Raw genomic sequence first — 13,285 nt, 5'->3', positions numbered from 1 at the left:
AGGTGAAGGACGGCTTTCACAAACACTTATCTCTCAGAACTGAGCAAGTGGAGAGACGTTCGTTCATCTAGCACCAAGGGAACGGGTTGCAGGAGACACTTTTTCTCTGCTTTCTCAGTCTGTTTCCTAGTGCCGGTTTGAGGTTCCTGCAGTTTTCACTGTAAAATCGAGTTGGAGCTTGTACCTCCCCATATATATGTATGGAATGGAGTTTGCAACTGAAAAGAAACTTTGTGTTCCCAGCAAGCTAGTTGAAGGGCGGCTTTCACACACACTTATCTCTCAGAACTGAGCAAGTGGAGAGACGATCGTTCATCTAGCACCAAGGAAACGGGTTGCAGGAGACACATTTTCTCTGCTTTCTCAGTCTGTTTCCTAGTGCCGGTTTGAAGTTCCTGCAGTTTTCACTGTCAAACCGAGTTGGAGCTAGTACCTCCCCATATATATGTATGGAATGGAGTTTGCAACTGAAAAGAAAATTTGTGTTTCCTACAAGCTAGTTGAAGGGCGGCTTTCACACACACTTATCTCTCAGAACTGAGCAAGTGGAGAGACGATCGTTTATCTAGCACCAAGGAAACGTGTTGCAGGAGACACTTTTTCTCTGCTTTCTCAGTCTGTTTCCTAATGCCGGTTTGAAGTTCCTGCAGTTTTCACTGTCAAACCGAGTTGGAGCTAGTACCTCCCCATATATATGTATGGAATGGAGTTTGCAACTGAAAAGAAACTTTGTGTTCCCAGCAAGCTAGTTGAAGGGCGGCTTTCACACACACTTATCTCTCAGAACTGAGCAAGTGGAGAGACGTTCGTTCATCTAGCACCAAGGGAACGTGTTGCAGGAGACACTTTTTCTCTGCTTTCTCAGTCTGTTTCCTAGTGCCGGTTTGAAGTTCCTGCAGTTTTCACCGTAATACCGATTTGGAGCTTCTACCTCCCCATATATATATATGGAATGGAGTTTGCAACTGAAAAGAAACTTTTGTTCCCAACAAGCTAGGTGAAGAACGGCTTTCACACACACTTATCTCTCAGAAGTGAGCAAGTGGAGAGACGTTCGTTCATCTAGCACCAAGGGAACGGGTTGCAGGAGACACTTTTTCTCTGCTTTCTCAGTCTGTTTCCTAGTGCCGGTTTGAAGTTCCTGCAGTTTTCACTGTAAAATCGAGTTGGAGCTTGTACCTCCCCATATATATGTATGGAATGGAGTTTGCAACTGAAAAGAAACTTTGTGTTCCCAGCAAGCTACTTGAAGGGCGGCTTTCACACACACTTATCTCTCAGAACTGAGCAAGTGGAGAGACGTTCGTTCATCTAGCACCAAGGGAACGGGTTGCAGGAGACACTTTTTCTCTGCTTTCTCAGTCTGTTTCCTAGTGCCGCTTTGAAGTTCCTGCAGTTTTCACTGTAATACCGAGTTGGAGCTTCTACCTCCCCATTTATATGTATGGAATGGAGTTTGCAACTGAAAAGAAACTTTGTGTTCCCAGCAAGCTATTTGAAGGGCGGCTTTCACACACACTTATCTCTCAGAACTGAGCAAGTGGAAAGACGTTCGTTCATCTAGCACCAAGGGAACGGGTTGCAGGTGACACTTTTTCTCTGCTTTCTCAGTCTGTTTCCTAGTGCCGGTTTGAAGTTCCTGCAGTTTTCACTGTAATACCGTTTTGGAGCTTCTACCTCCCCATATATATATATGGAATGGAGTTTGCAACTGAAAAGAAACTTTTGTTCCCAACAAGCTAGGTGAAGAACGGCTTTCACACACACTTATCTCTCAGAACTGAGCAAGTGGAGAGACGTTCGTTCATCTAGCAACAAGGGAACGGGTTGCAGGAGACACTTCTTCTCTGCATTCTCAGTCTGTTTCCTAGTGCCGGTTTGAAGTTCCTGCAGTTTTCACTGTCAAACCGAGTTGGAGCTAGTACCTCCCCATATATATGTATGGAATGGAGTTTGCAACTGAAAAGAAACTTTGTGTTCCCAACAAGCTAGGTGAAGGACGGCTTTCACACACAATTTTCTCTCAGAACTGAGCAAGTGGAGAGACGATCGTTCATCTAGCACCAAGGAAACGGGTTGCAGGAGACACTTTTTCTCTGCTTTCTCAGTCTGTTTCATAGTGCCGGTTTGAAGTTCCTGCAGTTTTCACTGTCAAACCGAGTTGGAGCTTGTACCTCCCCATATATATGTATGGAATGGCGTTTGCAACTTAAAAGAAACTTTGTGTTCCCAACAAGCTAGGTGAAGGACGGCTTTCACACACACTTATCTCTCAGAACTGAGCAAGTGGAGAGACGTTCGTTCATCTAGCACCAAGGCAACGGGTTGCAGGAGACACTTTTTTCTCTGCTTTCTCAGTCTGATTCCTAGTGCCGGTTTGAAGTTCCTGCAGTTTTCACTGTAAAACCGAGTTGGAGCTAGAACCTCCCCATATATATGTATGGAATGGAGTTTGCAACTGAAAAGAAACTTTGTGTTCCCAACAAGCTAGGTGAAGGACGGCTTTCACACACACTTATCTCTCAGAACTGAGCAAGTGGAGAGACGTTCCTTCATCTCGCACCAAGGGAACGGGTTGCAGGAGACACTTTTTCTCTACATTCTCAGTCTGTTTCCTAGTGCCGGTTTGAAGTTCCTGCAGTTTTCACTGTAATACCGATTTGGAGCTTCTACCTCCCCATATATATATATGGAATTGAGTTTGCAACTGAAAAGAAACTTTTGTTCCCAACAAGCTAGGTGAAGAACGGCTTTCACACACACTTATCTCTCAGAACTGAGCAAGTGGAGAGACGTTCGTTCATCTAGCACCAAGGGAACGGGTTGCAGGAGACACTTTTTCTCTGCTTTCTCAGTCTGTTTCCTAGTGCCGGTTTGAAGTTCCTGCAGTTTTCACTGTAAAATCGAGTTGGAGCTTGTACCTCCCCATATATATGTATGGAATGGAGTTTGCAACTGAAAAGAAACTTTGTGTTCCCAGCAAGCTAGTTGAAGGGCGGCTTTCACACACACTTATCTCTCAGAACTGAGCAAGTGGAGAGACGTTCGTTCATCTAGCACCAAGGGAACGGGTTGCAGGAGACACTTTTTCTCTGCTTTCTCAGTCTGTTTCCTAGTGCCGGTTTGAAGTTCCTGCAGTTTTCACTGTAATACCGATTTGGAGCTTCTACCTCCCCATATATATATATGGAATGGAGTTTGCAACTGAAAGGAAACTTTTGTTCCCAACAAGCTAGGTGAAGAACGGCTTTCACACACACTTATCTCTCAGAACTTAGCAAGTGGAGAGACGTTCGTTCATCTAGCACCAAGGGAACGGGTTGCAGGAGACACTTATTCTCTGCTTTCTCAGTCTGTTTCCTAGTGCCGGTTTGAAGTTCCTGCAGTTTTCACTGTCAAACCGATTTGGAGCTAGTACCTCCCCATATATATGTATGGAATGGAGTTTGCAACAGAAAAGAAACTTTGTGTTCCCAGCAAGCTAGTTGAAGGGCGGCTTTCACACACACTTATCTCTCAGAACTGAGCAAGTGGAGAGACGTTCGTTCATCTAGCACGAAGGGAACGGGTTGCAGGTGACACTTTTTCTCTGCTTTCTCAGTCTGTTTCCTAGTGCCGGTTTGAAGTTCCTGCAGTTTTCACTGTAATAGCGATTTGGAGCTTCTACCTCCCCATATATATATATGGAATGGAGTTTGCAACTGAAAAGAAACTTTTGTTCCCAACAAGCTAGGTGAAGAACGGCTTTCACACACACTTATCTCTCAGAACTGAGCAAGTGGAGAGACGTTCGTTCATCTAGCACCAAGGGAACGGGTTGCAGGAGACACTTCTTCTCTGCTTTCTCAGTCTGTTTCCTAGTGCCGGTTTGAAGTTCCTGCAGTTTTCACTGTCAAACCGAGTTGGAGCTAGTATCTCCCCATATATATGTATGGAATGGAGTTTGCAACTGAAAAGAAACTTTGTGTTCCCAACAAGCTAGGTGAAGGACGGCTTTCACACACACTTTTCTCTCAGAACTGAGCAAGTGGAGAGACGATCGTTCATCTAGCACCAAGGAAACGGGTTGCAGGAGACACTTTTTCTCTGCTTTCTCAGTCTGTTTCCTAGTGCCGGTTTGAAGTTCCTGCAGTTTTCACTGTAAAATCGACTTGGAGCTTGTACCTCCCCATATATATGTATGGAATGGAGTTTGCCACTGAAAAGGAACTTTGTGTTCCCAACAAGCTTGTTGAAGGACGGCTTTCACACACACTTATCTCTCAGAACTGAGCAAGTGGAGAGACGTTCGTTCATCAAGCACCAAGGCAACGGGTTGCAGGAGACACTTTTTCTCTGCTTTCTCAGTCTGTTTCCTAGTGCCGGTTTGAAGTTCCTGCAGTTTTCACTGTAATACCGAGTTGGAGTTTCTACCTCCCCATATATATGTATGGAATGGAGTTTGCAACTGAAAAGAAACTTTTTTTCCCAACAAGCTTGGTGAAGGACGGCTTTCACACACACATATCTCTCAGAACTGAGCAAGTGGAGAGACGTTCGTTCATCTAGCACCAAGGGAACGGGTAGCAGGAGACACTTTTTCTCTGCTTTCTCTGTCTGTTTCCTAGTGCCTGTTTGAAGTTCCTGCAGATTTCACTGTTAAACCGAGTTGGAGCTAGTACCTCCCCATATATATGTATGGAATGGAGTTTGCAACTGAAAAGAAACTTTGTGTTCCCAGCAAGCTACTTGAAGGGCGGCTTTCACACACACTTATTTCTCAGAACTGAGCAAGTGGAGAGACGTTCGTTCATCTAGCACCAAGGGAACGGGTTGCAAGGGACCCTTTTTCTCTGCTTTCTCAGTCTGTTTCCTAGTGCCGGTTTGAAGTTCCTGCAGTTTTCAGGGTAAAACCGAGTTGGAGATAGTACCTCCCCATATATATGTATGGAATGGAGTTTGCAACTGAAAAGAAACTTTGTGTTCCCAACAAGCTAGGTGAAGGACGGCTTTCACACACACTTATCTCTCAGAACTGATCAAGTGGAGAGACGTTCGTTCATCTAGCACCAAGGCAACGGGTTGCAGGAGACACTTTTTCTCTGCTTTCTCAGTCTGTTTCCTAGTGCCGGTTTGAAGTTCCTGCAGTTTTCACTGTCAAACGGAGTTGCAGCTTGTACCTCCCCATATATATGTATGGAATGGAGTTTGCAACTTAAAAGAAACTTTGTGTTCCCAACAAGCTAGGTGAAGGACGGCTTTCACACACACTTATCTCTCAGAACTGAGCAATTGGAGAGACGTTCGTTCATCTAGCACCAAGGGAACGGGTTGCAGGAGAGACTTTTTCTCTGCTTTCTCAGTCTGTTTCCTTGTGCCGGTTTGAAGTTCCTGCAGTTTTCACTGTAAAACCGAGTTGGAGCTTGTACCTCCCCATATATATGTGTGGAATGGAGTTTGCAACTGAAAAGAAACTTTGTGTTCCCAGCAAGCTAGTTGAAGGGCGGCTTTCACACACACTTATCTCTCAGAACTGAGCAAGTGGAGAGACGATCGTTCATCTAGCACCAAGGCAACGGGTTGCAGGAGACACTTTTTCTCTGCTTTCTCAGTCTGTTTCCTAGTGCCGGTTTGAAGTTCCTGCAGTTTTCACTGTAAAACCGAGTTGGAGCTAGTACCAACCCATATATATGTATGGAATGGAGTTTGCAACTGAAAAGAAACTTTGTGTTCCCAACAAGCTACGTGAAGGACGGCTTTCACACACACATATCTCTCAGAACTGAGCAAGTGGAGAGACGATCGTTCATCTAGCACCAAGGAAACGGGTTGCAGGAGACACTTTTTCTCTCCTTTCTCAGTCTGTTTCCTAGTGCCGGTTTGAAGTTCCTGTAGTTTTCACTGTAAAATCGAGTTGGAGCTAGTACCTCACCATATACATGTATGGAATGGAGTTTGTAACTGAAAAGAAACTTTGTGTTCCCAACAAGCTAGGTGAAGGACGGCTTTCACACACACTTATCTCTCAGAACTGAGCAAGTGGAGAGACGTTCGTTCATCTAGCACCAAGGGAACGGGTGGCAGGAGACACTTTTTCTCTGCTTTCTCAGTCTGTTTCCTAGTGCCGGTTTGAAGTTCCTGCAGTATTCACTGTCAAACCGAGTTGGAGCTAGTAACTCCCCATATATATGTATGGAATGGAGTTTGCAACTGAAAAGAAACTTTGTGTTCCCAACAAGCTAGGTGAAGGACGGCTTTCACACACTCTTATTTCTCAGAACTGAGCAAGTGGAGAGACGTTCGTTCATCTAGCACCAAGGAAACGGGTGGCAGGAGACACTTTTTCTCTGCTTTCTCAGTCTGTTTCCTAGTGCCGGTTTTAAGTCCCTGCAGATTTCACGGTCAAACCGAGTTGGAGCTAGTACCTCCCCATATATATGTATGGAATGGAGTTTGCAACTGAAAAGAAACTTTGTGTTCCCAACAAGCGAGGTGAAGGACGGCTTTCACACACACTTCTCTCTCAGAACTGAGCAATTGGAGAGACGTTCATTCATCTAGCACCAAGGGAACGGTTTGCAGGAGACACTTTTTCTCTGCTTTCTCAGTCTGTTTCCTAGTGCCGGTTTGAAGTTCCTGCAGTTTTCACTGTCAAACCGAGTTGGAGCTAGTACCTCCCCATATATATGTATGGAATGGAGTTTGCAACTGAAAAGAAACTTTGTGTTCCCAGCAAGCTAGTTGAAGGGCGGCTTTCACACACACTTAACTCTCAGAACTGAGCAAGTGGAGAGACGTTCGTTGATCTAGCACCAAGGGAACGGGTTGCAGGAGACACTTTTTCTCTGCTTTCTCTGTCTGTTTCCTAGTGCCTGTTTGAAGTTCCTGCAGATTTCACTGTCAAACCGAGTTGGAGCTAGTACCTCCCCATATATATGTATGGAATGGAGTTTGCAACTGAAAAGAAACTTTGTGTTCCCAGCAAGCTAGTTGAAGGGCGGCTTTCACACACACTTATCTCTCAGAACTGAGCAAGTGGAGAGACGTTCGTTCATCTAGCACCAAGGGAACGGGTTGCAGGAGACACTTTTTCTCTGCTTTCTCAGTCTGTTTCCTAGTGCCGGTTTGAAGTTCCTGCAGTATTCACTGTAATACCTAGTTGGAGCTTCTACCTCCCCATATATATGCATGGAATGGAGTTTGCAACTGACAAGAAACTTTTGTTCCCAAGAAGCTAGGTGAAGGACGGCTTTCACACACACATATCTCTCAGAACTGAGTAAGTGGAGAGACGTTCGTTCATCTAGCACCAAGGGAACGGGTTGCAGGAGACATTTTTTCTCTGTTTCTCAGTCTGTTTCCTAGTGCCGGTTTGAAGTTCCTGCAGTTTTCACTGTAAAACCGAGTTGGAGCTAGTACCTCCCCATATATATGTATGGAATGGAGTTTGCAACTGAAAAGAAACTTTGTGTTCCCAACAAGCTAGGTGAAGGACGGCTTTCACACAAACTTATCTCTCAGAACTGAGCAAGTGGAGAGACGATCGTTCATCTAGCACCAAGGAAACGGGTTGCAGGAGACACATTTTCTCTGCTTTCTCAGTCTGTTTCCTAGTGCCGGTTTGAAGTTCCTGCAGTTTTCACTGTCAAACCGAGTTGGAGATTGTACCTCCCCATATATTTGTATGGAATAGATTTTGCAACTGAAAAGAAACTTTGTGTTCCCAACAAGCTAGGTGAAGGACGGCTTTCACAAACACTTATCTCTCAGAACTGAGCAAGTGGAGAGACGTTCGTTCATCTAGCACCAAGGGAACGGGTTGCAGGAGACACTTTTTCTCTGCTTTCTCAGTCTGTTTCCTAGTGCCGGTTTGAGGTTCCTGCAGTTTTCACTGTAAAATCGAGTTGGAGCTTGTACCTCCCCATATATATGTATGGAATGGAGTTTGCAACTGAAAAGAAACTTTGTGTTCCCAGCAAGCTAGTTGAAGGGCGGCTTTCACACACACTTATCTCTCAGAACTGAGCAAGTGGAGAGACGATCGTTCATCTAGCACCAAGGAAACGGGTTGCAGGAGACACTTTTTCTCTGCTTTCTCAGTCTGTTTCCTAGTGCCGGTTTGAAGTTCCTGCAGTTTTCACTGTCAAACCGAGTTGGAGCTAGTACCTCCCCATATATATGTATGGAATGGAGTTTGCAACTGAAAAGAAAATTTGTGTTTCCTACAAGCTAGTTGAAGGGCGGCTTTCACACACACTTATCTCTCAGAACTGAGCAAGTGGAGAGACGATCGTTTATCTAGCACCAAGGAAACGTGTTGCAGGAGACACTTTTTCTCTGCTTTCTCAGTCTGTTTCCTAATGCCGGTTTGAAGTTCCTGCAGTTTTCACTGTCAAACCGAGTTGGAGCTAGTACCTCCCCATATATATGTATGGAATGGAGTTTGCAACTGAAAAGAAACTTTGTGTTCCCAGCAAGCTAGTTGAAGGGCGGCTTTCACACACACTTATCTCTCAGAACTGAGCAAGTGGAGAGACGTTCGTTCATCTAGCACCAAGGGAACGTGTTGCAGGAGACACTTTTTCTCTGCTTTCTCAGTCTGTTTCCTAGTGCCGGTTTGAAGTTCCTGCAGTTTTCAACGTAATACCGATTTGGAGCTTCTACCTCCCCATATATATATATGGAATGGAGTTTGCAACTGAAAAGAAACTTTTGTTCCCAACAAGCTAGGTGAAGAACGGCTTTCACACACACTTATCTCTCAGAAGTGAGCAAGTGGAGAGACGTTCGTTCATCTAGCACCAAGGGAACGGGTTGCAGGAGACACTTTTTCTCTGCTTTCTCAGTCTGTTTCCTAGTGCCGGTTTGAAGTTCCTGCAGTTTTCACTGTAAAATCGAGTTGGAGCTTGTACCTCCCCATATATATGTATGGAATGGAGTTTGCAACTGAAAAGAAACTTTGTGTTCCCAGCAAGCTACTTGAAGGGCGGCTTTCACACACACTTATCTCTCAGAACTGAGCAAGTGGAGAGACGTTCGTTCATCTAGCACCAAGGGAACGGGTTGCAGGAGACACTTTTTCTCTGCTTTCTCAGTCTGTTTCCTAGTGCCGCTTTGAAGTTCCTGCAGTTTTCACTGTAATACCGAGTTGGAGCTTCTACCTCCCCATTTATATGTATGGAATGGAGTTTGCAACTGAAAAGAAACTTTGTGTTCCCAGCAAGCTATTTGAAGGGCGGCTTTCACACACACTTATCTCTCAGAACTGAGCAAGTGGAAAGACGTTCGTTCATCTAGCACCAAGGGAACGGGTTGCAGGTGACACTTTTTCTCTGCTTTCTCAGTCTGTTTCCTAGTGCCGGTTTGAAGTTCCTGCAGTTTTCACTGTAATACCGTTTTGGAGCTTCTACCTCCCCATATATATATATGGAATGGAGTTTGCAACTGAAAAGAAACTTTTGTTCCCAACAAGCTAGGTGAAGAACGGCTTTCACACACACTTATCTCTCAGAACTGAGCAAGTGGAGAGACGTTCGTTCATCTAGCAACAAGGGAACGGGTTGCAGGAGACACTTCTTCTCTGCTTTCTCAGTCTGTTTCCTAGTGCCGGTTTGAAGTTCCTGCAGTTTTCACTGTCAAACCGAGTTGGAGCTAGTACCTCCCCATATATATGTATGGAATGGAGTTTGCAACTGAAAAGAAACTTTGTGTTCCCAACAAGCTAGGTGAAGGACGGCTTTCACACACAATTTTCTCTCAGAACTGAGCAAGTGGAGAGACGATCGTTCATCTAGCACCAAGGAAACGGGTTGCAGGAGACACTTTTTCTCTGCTTTCTCAGTCTGTTTCATAGTGCCGGTTTGAAGTTCCTGCAGTTTTCACTGTCAAACCGAGTTGGAGCTTGTACCTCCCCATATATATGTATGGAATGGCGTTTGCAACTTAAAAGAAACTTTGTGTTCCCAACAAGCTAGGTGAAGGACGGCTTTCACACACACTTATCTCTCAGAACTGAGCAAGTGGAGAGACGTTCGTTCATCTAGCACCAAGGCAACGGGTTGCAGGAGACACTTTTTTCTCTGCTTTCTCAGTCTGATTCCTAGTGCCGGTTTGAAGTTCCTGCAGTTTTCACTGTAAAACCGAGTTGGAGCTAGAACCTCCCCATATATATGTATGGAATGGAGTTTGCAACTGAAAAGAAACTTTGTGTTCCCAACAAGCTAGGTGAAGGACGGCTTTCACACACACTTATCTCTCAGAACTGAGCAAATGGAGAGACGTTCCTTCATCTCGCACCAAGGGAACGGGTTGCAGGAGACACTTTTTCTCTACATTCTCAGTCTGTTTCCTAGTGCCGGTTTGAAGTTCCTGCAGTTTTCACTGTAATACCGATTTGGAGCTTCTACCTCCCCATATATATATATGGAATTGAGTTTGCAACTGAAAAGAAACTTTTGTTCCCAACAAGCTAGGTGAAGAACGGCTTTCACACACACTTATCTCTCAGAACTGAGCAAGTGGAGAGACGTTCGTTCATCTAGCACCAAGGGAACGGGTTGCAGGAGACACTTTTTCTCTGCTTTCTCAGTCTGTTTCCTAGTGCCGGTTTGAAGTTCCTGCAGTTTTCACTGTAAAATCGAGTTGGAGCTTGTACCTCCCCATATATATGTATGGAATGGAGTTTGCAACTGAAAAGAAACTTTGTGTTCCCAGCAAGCTAGTTGAAGGACGGCTTTCACACACTCTTATTTCTCAGAACTGAGCAAGTGGAGAGACGTTCGTTCATCTAGCACCAAGGAAACGGGTGGCAGGAGACACTTTTTCTCTGCTTTCTCAGTCTGTTTCCTAGTGCCGGTTTTAAGTCCCTGCAGATTTCACGGTCAAACCGAGTTGGAGCTAGTACCTCCCCATATATATGTATGGAATGGAGTTTGCAACTGAAAAGAAACTTTGTGTTCCCAACAAGCGAGGTGAAGGACGGCTTTCACACACACTTCTCTCTCAGAACTGAGCAATTGGAGAGACGTTCATTCATCTAGCACCAAGGGAACGGTTTGCAGGAGACACTTTTTCTCTGCTTTCTCAGTCTGTTTCCTAGTGCCGGTTTGAAGTTCCTGCAGTTTTCACTGTCAAACCGAGTTGGAGCTAGTACCTCCCCATATATATGTATGGAATGGAGTTTGCAACTGAAAAGAAACTTTGTGTTCCCAGCAAGCTAGTTGAAGGGCGGCTTTCACACACACTTAACTCTCAGAACTGAGCAAGTGGAGAGACGTTCGTTGATCTAGCACCAAGGGAACGGGTTGCAGGAGACACTTTTTCTCTGCTTTCTCTGTCTGTTTCCTAGTGCCTGTTTGAAGTTCCTGCAGATTTCACTGTCAAACCGAGTTGGAGCTAGTACCTCCCCATATATATGTATGGAATGGAGTTTGCAACTGAAAAGAAACTTTGTGTTCCCAGCAAGCTAGTTGAAGGGCGGCTTTCACACACACTTATCTCTCAGAACTGAGCAAGTGGAAAGACGTTCGTTCATCTAGCACCAAGGGAACGGGTTGCAGGAGACACTTTTTCTCTGCTTTCTCAGTCTGTTTCCTAGTGCCGGTTTGAAGTTCCTGCAGTATTCACTGTAATACCTAGTTGGAGCTTCTACCTCCCCATATATATGCATGGAATGGAGTTTGCAACTGACAAGAAACTTTTGTTCCCAAGAAGCTAGTTGAAGGACGGCTTTCACACACACATATCTCTCAGAACTGAGTAAGTGGAGAGACGTTCGTTCATCTAGCACCAAGGGAACGGGTTGCAGGAGACATTTTTTCTCTGTTTCTCAGTCTGTTTCCTAGTGCCGGTTTGAAGTTCCTGCAGTTTTCACTGTAAAACCGAGTTGGAGCTAGTACCTCCCCATATATATGTATGGAATGGAGTTTGCAACTGAAAAGAAACTTTGTGTTCCCAACAAGCTAGGTGAAGGACGGCTTTCACACAAACTTATCTCTCAGAACTGAGCAAGTGGAGAGACGATCGTTCATCTAGCACCAAGGAAACGGGTTGCAGGAGACACATTTTCTCTGCTTTCTCAGTCTGTTTCCTAGTGCCTGTTTGAAGTTCCTGCAGTTTTCACTGTCAAACCGAGTTGGAGCTAGTACCTCCCCATATATATGTATGGAATGGAGTTTGCAACTGAAAAGAAACTTTGTGTTCCCAACAAGCTAGGTGAAGGACGGCTTTCACACACAATTTTCTCTCAGAACTGAGCAAGTGGAGAGACGATCGTTCATCTAGCACCAAGGAAACTGGTTGCAGGAGACACTTTTTCTCTGCTTTCTCAGTCTGTTTCATAGTGCCGGTTTGAAGTTCCTGCAGTTTTCACTGTCAAACCGAGTTGGAGCTTGTACCTCCCCATATATATGTATGGAATGGCGTTTGCAACTTAAAAGAAACTTTGTGTTCCCAACAAGCTAGGTGAAGGACGGCTTTCACACACACTTATCTCTCAGAACTGAGCAAGTGGAGAGACGTTCGTTCATCTAGCACCAAGGCAACGGGTTGCAGGAGACACTTTTTTCTCTGCTTTCTCAGTCTGATTCCTAGTGCCGGTTTGAAGTTCCTGCAGTTTTCACTGTAAAACCGAGTTGGAGCTAGAACCTCCCCATATATATGTATGGAATGGAGTTTGCAACTGAAAAGAAACTTTGTGTTCCCAACAAGCTAGGTGAAGGACGGCTTTCACACACACTTATCTCTCAGAACTGAGCAAGTGGAGAGACGTTCCTTCATCTCGCACCAAGGGAACGGGTTGCAGGAGACACTTTTTCTCTACATTCTCAGTCTGTTTCCTAGTGCCGGTTTGAAGTTCCTGCAGTTTTCACTGTAATACCGATTTGGAGCTTCTACCTCCCCATATATATATATGGAATTGAGTTTGCAACTGAAAAGAAACTTTTGTTCCCAACAAGCTAGGTGAAGAACGGCTTTCACACACACTTATCTCTCAGAACTGAGCAAGTGGAGAGACGTTCGTTCATCTAGCACCAAGGGAACGGGTTGCAGGAGACACTTTTTCTCTGCTTTCTCAGTCTGTTTCCTAGTGCCGGTTTGAAGTTCCTGCAGTTTTCACTGTAAAATCGAGTTGGAGCTTGTACCTCCCCATATATATGTATGGAATGGAGTTTGCAACTGAAAAGAAACTTTGTGTTCCCAGCAAGCTAGTTGAAGGGCGGCTTTCACACACACTTATCTCTCAGAACTGAGCAAGTGGAGAGACGTTCGTTCATCTAGCACCAAGGGAACGGGTTGCAGGAGACAC

The sequence above is a fragment of the Camelus dromedarius genome, unplaced genomic scaffold (assembly GCF_036321535.1).
Source record: "Camelus dromedarius isolate mCamDro1 unplaced genomic scaffold, mCamDro1.pat HAP1_SCAFFOLD_185, whole genome shotgun sequence".
NCBI classification, from domain to species: Eukaryota; Metazoa; Chordata; class Mammalia; order Artiodactyla; family Camelidae; genus Camelus; species Camelus dromedarius.
Note: the sequence above shows the minus strand (reverse complement) of the source record.